The sequence below is a fragment of the Peromyscus leucopus genome, chromosome 4 (assembly GCF_004664715.2).
Source record: "Peromyscus leucopus breed LL Stock chromosome 4, UCI_PerLeu_2.1, whole genome shotgun sequence".
Taxonomy (NCBI): Eukaryota; Metazoa; Chordata; class Mammalia; order Rodentia; family Cricetidae; genus Peromyscus; species Peromyscus leucopus.
This window is the reverse complement of record NC_051066.1, coordinates 115,165,234-115,175,331: the sequence shown is the minus strand read 5'-3', so window position 1 is coordinate 115,175,331 and position 10,098 is coordinate 115,165,234. Positions and strand designations below refer to the sequence as shown.

Sequence of the window (10,098 nt, the reverse complement as noted above, 5' to 3'; positions counted from 1 at the left end):
GTTCTGAAAGTGATTGTTCTTCCTCTTTACTCACAGTACTGAAGACCTTACCAAAAGATAAAATGAGATTTTATAACCACCTCCAATCTGGATTGACCTAGAAATGAAAGAGCCATGTTAAATTGTGAGGGTCACTGTGCCTACTCATTTTGCACAAGGGCTCACATATTCACCTTTTTCCCTGAGTGGATATGGGAGTGGGTTCCCATGACACCATCTTTTTGCAGCACTCAGAAACAATGTATTTTCAAGTGCCTCCAATTTGCAGAATTGCAATAGATACAAAGAATTGCTATGCCCTTTGTTTTGACCTTCACCTACAGTATAGAAACTGGAGAAAATTGAAAGAAAAAAACTGGGATAGATTCCTCCATATCTGGAATAAATGAACAAATAAATAGCTTTTCACAAAGCTAGAGGAAAAAATATTGTCAAACTTTTTGAATGGTTTGGGGTTTTTCACTTTATCTCAAGCTGTATGAGGCACCCAAATCCAAACTTGTCTTCTGTCTTCCAAGTATAGGAGAGTGACCAAAACTTATAATGACATGGATATACTTTAGGCATTTGTCTTCCAGAGTTTCCTTACCTAGCATTTATACTTTTGAAGTTGCCACAACAGCACTATCTGATTTAAGCCATAAATGCATTGTAAACTTAAAGTTGAAAGTGAAATGTAAATTATTTCTTCACCCTGAAGTCATAAATAACAATGACATTATCCAACAGGAGCTAATTCTGTTAATACTTTGTGCAGAAGTTTATTATTTCTGATACTCTGTCTGCCTCGTTTTAGAGTTAAGTATCTATACCAGAATGAATTTTATCGAACATGTTAGAACTCCATTTTCTAAGCTTGCCCATCTCTTGCTCATTGCTAAATACTGTAGTGGGTAGCCATTCCATCTTGGATCTGGAAGTTCCAACCCCCATTGAGACTCTGGCAACTGTCACACCTACGACGCAGGGCCAGGGGAGGTGCCTGGAGACCCGAGAGTGGGATGGGCCAGCGCTCTCTCTGTGTGCTCTCTCTGTGCCGGGATGCTGAACGGTGAAGGTAGACTGTGCAGAGCTCCGGAGAACACCGCTGGACTGTGATACACCTTCCCCAGACCCTGCGACCTACCTTTCACTTAATTTGTGAGTTACGCCATTAAATAAATATCCTTTTAACTACGTGGAGTGGCCAAAATAATTTCACCAATATCTGGCACCCAACGTGGGGCTTGAACCCACGACCCTGAGATTAAGAGTCTCATGCTCTACCGACTGAGCTAGCCAGGCTTCACTCTGGAGCGTTAGTGTTCTATCCATTAAATATTCATATTTATGTTGGGTTTCTAAGACATTTCCATTTGGAAGTTTGTCTTTTTGCCACAAAATGGCCTACTGGGCAAAGAACTGCCCTTGCCTTGATGGCTGACAGTACAGATGCAATGCTGTCCTTTCTGGACAAGCGGGACACAAGGAAAGCGACCACTGTACTCTGCCAAGACAGGGTAAGATGGTCTTTCAGAAATCCTGCTTCTTAAAATGGCCTGTCAGATACTCTAGGCCTGTAGCCAATTTGAATGCACCAACAATGCTGAGAAACATTAGGTGACTGTTCAGGCTGCCAGCTGTCTTGGTCTACTCTTGCAAGATTCCCAAAAGTTGCTTTCATCCATCTATCATTTCTCAGGTACCATTATGTTCCTTCTCAGGTCTTTGATGAGATTGAAGACTAGCAGTTATAGTTACAACTTTGTATATATAAAATCTTAGATAGAACATATTAAGTATTAGATTCAGGTTCTTTAGGATAGGACACCTTTGAATGATCTTTATAACATGCCATTTACCTATGCTCTATACTTCTCTGGATTTTAGTATGTGTTTCTTGCTTGATATTGTTTGCATTGGTTGTAGTTACATCTTATCTAGGTCATTATCCCTCATTATTTCTGGACAATATTTGATAACCATTCCTTTGTATATAGTCTTGTATTAGTTTAGAACCCTCTTATTTAGACAAAAAGGGGGAGATGTAGTGGGTAGCCATTCCATCTTGGATCTGGAAGTTCCAACCCCCATTGAGACTCTGGCAACTGTCACACCTATGAGGCAGGGCCAGGGGAGGTGCCTGGAGACCCAAGAGTGGGATAGGCCAATGCTCTCTCTGTGCGCTCTCTCTGTGCCGGGATGCTGAACGGTGAAGGTAGACTGTGCAGAGCTCCGGAGAACACTGCTGGACTGCGCGATACACCTTCCCCAGACCCTGCGACCTACCTTTCACTTAATTTGTGAGTTACGCCATTAAATAAATATCCTTTTAACTACGTGGAGTGGCCAAAATAATTTCACCAATAAAATACCCACTTTGTTTTCTTAATATTGGTTAAATTAATTAACATTTGTTATAGTTTCAGAGTGACATGCACAGTCTGAAGCCATGCTACTTTTGAATAATGCCTTTCTCTTTTCAATAATCATGATGCAGACAGTCTTTCAGGGATATGCTCTTCTTCTGAGATAGTTAATAGATTCTCTCTCTCTCTCTCTCTCTCTCTCTGTGTGTGTGTGTGTTGTGTGTGTGTGTGTGTGTGTGTGTGTGCATGTGTTCTCATGCATGTAAATAAAGGCCAGAGTTCATTGTTGAGTATCTGTCTTAACAATTTTCCACCTTATTTTCTTAGGACAGGTCTCTTAGTGAACCTGGAACTCATCCATTTGGCCAGGCCAATTGGACAGTAAGTCTCAGAGATCTGCCTGTCACTGCCTCCCAGGCACTGGAATTACAGCCGTATGTGGCCACCACTGTTTCTTCTTTAAGTAGGTGCTACAGCTTGAATGCAGGTCCTCATGTTTGCATGGCAAACATTTTACTGATGGAGCCATCACCCTAGGACCTATATCTTTTGTACTTGCTTATAGTCACAGTTACTCTGAACTATGAAAGGTGCCCTTTCATGGAGGTTTGATGTTTTGCAATAAAACCATGTAGATAAATATCTACGCTTCTCGCTGCCCATAAATGTGATTTCAAGGCTTGAGGTCCATGCCTCTGGCTTCTCAATCACCTTCCAGCTTTAGCACTCCTTCTACAAACTGCCCTACTGGATAACAATTAGAAAAGATGCAAAATGCTAAAGTATTCTTTTTACTTTGAGGAGAAATTAACACAAATAGTAACAATTCATAACACTTTCAACTGTTCTTGACAAGCCATCATAATAGATCAAAAATGTACATATTTTTCCTCCAAAATTAGAGGATGTGTAAGTAAATATGTTAATTCATTTTACGCTGGTTGACACATTCAAATAGCACATGCCATTTTAAAGAAATTTGAGAAATACCAACACAGGCCAAATAAGACTCTTTTAGTAAGAAACAGGCCTCCCCTCAAACATTGTTTGGAATGTGTGCTTTAATGATATATGTTAGATTTAGAAAATGCAATGGCCAAGTGGCATACATCTCTATTAAATTTATTTCAATTCTGAATTGGATACAGTCAATGATAGCCACAGAAAAATGTAGTACTTTTAACATATGCATTATTAATGACAGTCAAAACAATGTAACTCATAATACAACTTAAGGATACAATGATCATTGTCATTCCCATTTCAGAGACAGGATAAAAACCACCTGTAGCTACACAGAACCAGAAGAAGAAAATTTGCTTGTGTCTTTTTAACTACACAATCTCTAATAGGGCTCAGAGACTCTTTTGTACTTCAGACTTCATTTCACAAAGAAAATTCAGAAACTTCATTGGCAGGTATTTGTTATTCGTTTTATGCATAATTAAGAAATTATATGCTGCTGATAACCCCAGTAATGTAATGCCTAACCTCTCACATTCTTCCTTGATTGCCATGCAAAGGATTTGAAAAGAGATATTTTAGACTAATTATCCATCAGTAATCATCTCCACACAACCCAAATCACATTTGATTCCCCCATTAAGACAGACCAGGAGAATGAGAGGTTTTCTATCCAGAATGCTTTCTGCTGCAATCAGGTTAATTTTATGTTTCTATTGCATTGGGCTTCTGAATTTAAACATGGAAGAAACAAAACAAATTCTACATAGAGAATAATAATATCCCCAACCCAGGATTTAGATCAACTGCAGAAAAGTGGTAACCTATTAGCTTTCCAAACAGAGTTCCATTTATTTCAGAAATGTCACCTGCCAACAGAGATTCACTCAGCACATGATTCAGATACTCTAGTGCAAGAAGACTTCCCTTGGTTCCAACCCATTCCAAGGCCCAGATCTTCATAAACACAAACTTGTTACATGAAGTAATTCATACCAAAGAACAAAGAGACAAATGCCCAGTGACCAAAGTTCATTGATGTCATTTGATAATACCAGTCAGCAAATCATTAATCCATGAGAATATATTAGTTTTGATTTATGAATGTAGTAAACTTTAAAAATGATCATTAATCAATGATGCTTTTGTGATACTTATAAAGATTGGGCTTCTCTTCGTTTCTTCTACTTAAGCAACACTACAGAAATATTTAAGAATTTTACAAACAATATTACCATCCAACATTTACTATACTCAAAATCTTAAATGATTTTTTGTAGCTGGAGGGCTTCTCTCCAGGTTCCCCAAGCCCCGCAGTCCCACAATCCACTTATAAAATAATCACTCAGACGCTTATATCACTTATAAACTGTATGGCCGTGGCAGGCTTCTTGTTAACTGCTCTTTTATCTTAAATTAACCCATTTCTATAAATCTATACCTTGCCACGTGGCTGGTGGCTTACCAGAGTCTCTACATGCTGCTTGTCCTGGCGGTGGCTGCAGTCTCTCTCCCTCCGCCTTCCGCTTCCCAGAATTCTCCTCTCTCCTTGTCCCACCTACCTCCTGCCTGGTCATTGGCCATCAGTGTTTTATTTACATAGAGTGATATCCACAGCACTTCCCCTTTCTTCTTTTTTTTAAAAAGGAAGGTTTTAACTTTAACATGGTAAAATTACATATAACAAAACAATTACCGAGCAAGAATTATAGTTACAATATTAAAGAAGATGTCCTATCTATCTTATATTTGTGAGTTTAAGGTTTTATATCTAACTTATCTTTTATCATAACTGAGGAAATTACAACTATCTAGTTTTCAACCACATCAAAGACCTGAGAAGGAACATAATGGTACCTGAGAAATGGTAGACGGATGCAAGCAACTTCGGGAATCTTGCAAGAGTAGACCAAGACAGCTGGCAGCCTGGACAGTCACCTGATGTTTCTCAGCATTGTTGGTGCATTCAAATTGGCTACAGGCCTAGAGTATCTGACAGACCATTTTCAGAAGCAGGAATTCTGAGAGACCATCTTACCCTGTTTTGGCAGAGTACAGTGGTCGCTTTCCTTGTGTCCCGCTTGTCCAGAAAGGACAGCATTGCATTTGTACTGTCAGCCGTCAAGGCAAGGGCAGTTCTTTGCCCAGTAGGCCATTTTGTGCCAAAAAGACAAACTTCCAAATGGAAATGTCTTAGAAGCCCAACATTCTCTCGGGATCAATTGGTGCAGCCAGGAGCAATTGTGTCTCACGTCAACAGAATTCTAAGTTATTTAAATGCCATATTCTCTAGGTCTATGAAGTGTTTGAAGATTACCTATCTATCTGAAATATATCTATGTATACCTAGAAGACTTAACTAACATGGCTACAAATATGATTATCATAGATGACTGATTATTAATCTATTTTTAATCATCCATTACAATTTTAAATGAGTTAAACATAATACCTCAAACAAGAATAGAAATATATATATACAGTATAACAAAATTAACTTCAAGTTTGTATTAATAAACTAAAATTTTTACCAATGTAAAACATTTTAAACATAAACTAAAATCTATACCAATGTAAAACATTTTAAACAAGTTGTTCTTTAAAAGTAGGTTCATTAATCTACCCTTTTATCTTATCATCTCCATATCCTCCTATATATCTATATTATATCCCTTTTTTTTTTTTAGAAAAAGATCACATTTATAATCAACCTGTTTTAAATAAAAATATTGGTTTTTCTCTGTCCCACACCAGAGGGCTCTTCTGATTTGGGACACAAGAATCCCTTAACCATTTTTTTTTTTAAAGCAATATGTCTGGGTTTAGAGGGGGAGTGAGCCAATTCCACCTCTAAAGCCAGCTTGGTATATTTGGGAATTTGGGCGTAGCATCTCTTACTACTTCTTGCTGGAGGGGGGCACTGTATCTTATGGGGACGCAAAGAAAATTTTAGACCTATGGGGTAGTCCGTGAGGCTGTATTGTGTGAACCAGTTGCCTTGAAACCGCTCTGGATGTTGGATCATCTGGCCATGGTGTCATCGGAGTCCTTTCAGGGGGTCTTGGCTGGTGAAACCTGATGTATCTTAATCTGGAACAAGTCCACAGCCTCTGGCTTTCTGTGGAAACAAAAGCAGAACCTCTTTTCCAAAGTAACATATCCTTATATCCAAATTTTGAAGTCAAGGTACCTTTAAAATATACATTTTGGCATAACTCAACAGCTTTTGTAATCAAATGTTTTTGTTTAGTTATGAATATCAAAGAGAACATAATCCAGATTCTCTGTGTGGTAGCCATCTTTATGTGGCTTATGTTTTATATTACCTTGAGCCTTGAGCCTATTGCTTTAAACTGTACCATTGTAAGCCTGAAACGGCCTGTGGCTGTTGGCTCCGCCCACTTCAGCTTCCCAAGATGGCAGTGGTACGTTTTCCGCCAGCTCTGGGAGTCATCAAGTCTCAGAAATAGTGGGTCTAAGCTTTTATCAAAGCAGCGTGTAGCCCAGAAACCTCTTTTTTTTTTTTTTTTTTTTTTTTTTTTTTAAATACTAGTAAAGACTAAATCTACCACACAGCTTAATTTGCCGCTGGCAGATGCCTCATTTCTGCCATACTGCCGGTCAAACGCACCCGCCAGGAACCCGCCAGTGTCCAAACTTGCGTTTTGCCGCATCTAGCTGCCCGTATGAGACAAGAAGCAGGAACCTGGTTTTGGCTCTGTTTAGAATTGGTTATTAAATATTCTCAGGTTTAAGGTGGAAACTCGAGCCGTTGGGCGCCATTTGTAGCTGGAGGGCTTCTCTCCAGGTTCCCCAAGCCCCGCAGTCCCACAATCCACTTATAAAATAATCACTCAGACGCTTATATCACTTATAAACTGTATGGCCGTGGCAGGCTTCTTGTTAACTGCTCTTTTATCTTAAATTAACCCATTTCTATAAATCTATACCTTGCCACGTGGCTGGTGGCTTACCAGAGTCTCTACATGCTGCTTGTCGTGGCGGTGGCTGCAGTCTCTCTCTCCTAGCCTTCCGCTTCCCAGAATTCTCCTCTCTCCTTGTCCCACCTACCTCCTGCCTGGTCATTGGCCATCAGTGTTTTATTTATATAGAACAATATCCACAGCAATTTTCTCTCATTTTTTCCAATATGAAATGAGAAGAGTCAGCATTATGAGAGAAAAAGACATCTCTTCATCTCTCACATGCAGAGATTATATGATTGTCAAATCTATGAAGCAAGCACTACTATTTTGCTTTTCAATCTAATTGACAATATCCACATTTGCAGTCCCTGCTTTCTTGTTCTCTAATGTAAAGGGTCATATGATGTAATGCTAGAATTTAAGTGTGGTTATTACTTCAATCAGGGCATTTTAACTTTATATTTTTACTTTTTCTTCTAAATTTGGTAGTACCATAGGTGGTTGGGTTTATAATTTTATTTAAATTATACCAACACTTTTCTGTTTGCTTCACACACATTCATACATCTATGTATATTTCATGAAGCCATAAAGCAAGGAGAAAAGTGCTTGTTTAAGGAAAAATTAGCACCTGAGCACTTGCAAGCCTACTGCATGAATCAAGAAATAAAATGTTATCTGCAACTCAGAAACCTGTATGTCCCCACCAGTGGGAGTTTTCTCTTCTTAAAGGGAACAAATTCCTGGGAATTTTCTGCAATCATGTCCTTGAAGTCTTATATTTGCTCATAAATAGAAAAAAATGGTCTTCTTGGGCAATTTTAAGTTCTTGTATCAAGGAGGAGAAGTTGTATAGAATCAAGTTCTTTTTATAGATATTTATGTTATATAGATACTGTGCCAGATATTAAACACCAGTCTAGGAGAACAAAAGTCATTAAGTCTGGGTAGAAAACTTATTTTTATTTTTCAGGGCTTATTGGGTCCTCCATCCTCACATCTTTTACGTTCCTTATGTAGAAATAAGTAGGCCATCAAGATAATTCTCTTGGGTGTGTTTGTGAGGGTTAAGGAGCTAGATGTGCTCACTAAGAGCTAGCTCATCCTTTCAAAATTATTGGTTCTACCATCTGGACATATTTCCTCAAATAAAACATAGAACAAGGCTGAAATGGAGAATGTCCAGGTCCATGTCAGGACAGTGTGCTGACAGAGGGAGTGCTTATGCTTTTGTAACTTGCTATGATGTCTTTTTATTCGTAATAACACAATGTAGGGTAAAAGTGATGAATGATAAGTCATGATTCCTTTAAAGATAAGAAAGTCATGTAAATACTACAGTATTCTTCAGAGAGCAAATTATTCTCCCAAACCCAGTGACTATCATTACTGTACCATGTTTGGCAAGGTTACATGTTTGCGTGTTGCAAAGGGATATTGATATTTTTCCCTTATTGATGGAATTTATTTTTATGTTTAAAATATACATTTTTCTTTCACTCATCCTAACATTATAGAATCAATGAGAAAATTAAATTTGTGTGTAGATGTAACCAACCATCTTATTAAATAAGAAACACAGAACCAATGTAAAAGAGGTCAGAGCTGAGAGCTAAAATCTTACCCTTCCTCCTGCGGTGCTCCTAGCTCCCCGAAAGAGAGCTATTTCCTATGTGTATGTCTTTAAATAGTCTTTCTGTTCTCCCTTCTCATTGGTTGTAAACCCAAACACATGACTGCCTCATCACTGCCTGTAAGTACAGCCCTCTAGGTTTTAAAGGTGTATGTCTCCAATGCTGGCTGTATCCCTGCACACACAGAGATCTATGGGATTAAAGGCATGCACCACCACCGCCACGCTCTTTCTATGGCTCTAATAGCTCTGACCCCCAGGTAACTTTATTTATTAACATACAATTAAAATCACATTTCAGTACAAATAGAATACCACTATATTTGTGTCTAACAACAGCTAAACTAGGTACTGCATTCATCACTTAAACTAGGTACTGCATTCATCACTTACTACTGTAAAAATGTGTGTAGTTTCATTACATTCTTTGATACCAAGATTCATGTAAGATAATAGGGTAAGGAATTTAGAGACTGTGTATCTATACCATTTATTACATAATAAAATCACCCTGTTTATTACAGAAACGTATCTAGGTGACAAAATGGCCATGACTGATTTTTTCAAAAATGATTAAACTTATTTCCTGAAGAAACCATGTCAAGTGAAAGGTAAAGCCTACTCTGAATATTGCTAGGGTGACAGAATTATTTGTATCGGCAAGAGTTCTGTCAATTAAAAGTGTTTCAGGCAAAGCATCTGCATAATTCCTCACAATGCAATCTGTCAATCACAGTGTATAAACCATGAGTTTAGAGGATTTTATAAAATAAAAGAATGTGGTTCTCGAGGTAGCTAAGAAACACTGAATTATAGCAAGTAAGGTCTACAGGTTTCTGTAACTAGGAAGGGTTTTGACTATTGTATAAGTCAAATAACTAATGTGGCCAACAATTATAGGTTTTAAAGAGTTGATGATCTTATGACCTTGGAGTTGCTGTCCCACTGTAAATCTCATCTTGTCATCCTTCCCTTAGAATTTGCTGCAATGGAAATTGTTCGTGTTAACTTGGAAGTATAAGTTACACCCATGAAGGAGAAAGAGTTACTGTAAACTTGCTGGTTCCATGTGTTTTCTTCTTTTTAAGTAGTTCCCTTGGGAAATTATATAAACATTCTAATATTCTCTTGTTCAGGACCCTTTATGGATCACTGCATACTTCCTAAAGGAACACAGTCTTTGACTTTGTTATAAGACAGATATGAGAAGGAATTTGCCTCTGCTGTT

At 38.1% G+C, this 10,098-nt stretch overlaps 1 non-coding gene across 1 annotated transcript; it reads right to left on the bottom strand.

Annotated features, from left to right (window-relative positions):
* Positions 1-1,211: 1,211 nt before the first annotated feature.
* On the bottom strand, positions 1,212-1,284 carry Trnak-cuu. The gene has a single exon. It is a non-coding gene; the product is annotated as a tRNA-Lys (tRNA).
* Between the last annotated feature and the right edge of the window lie 8,814 nt (positions 1,285-10,098).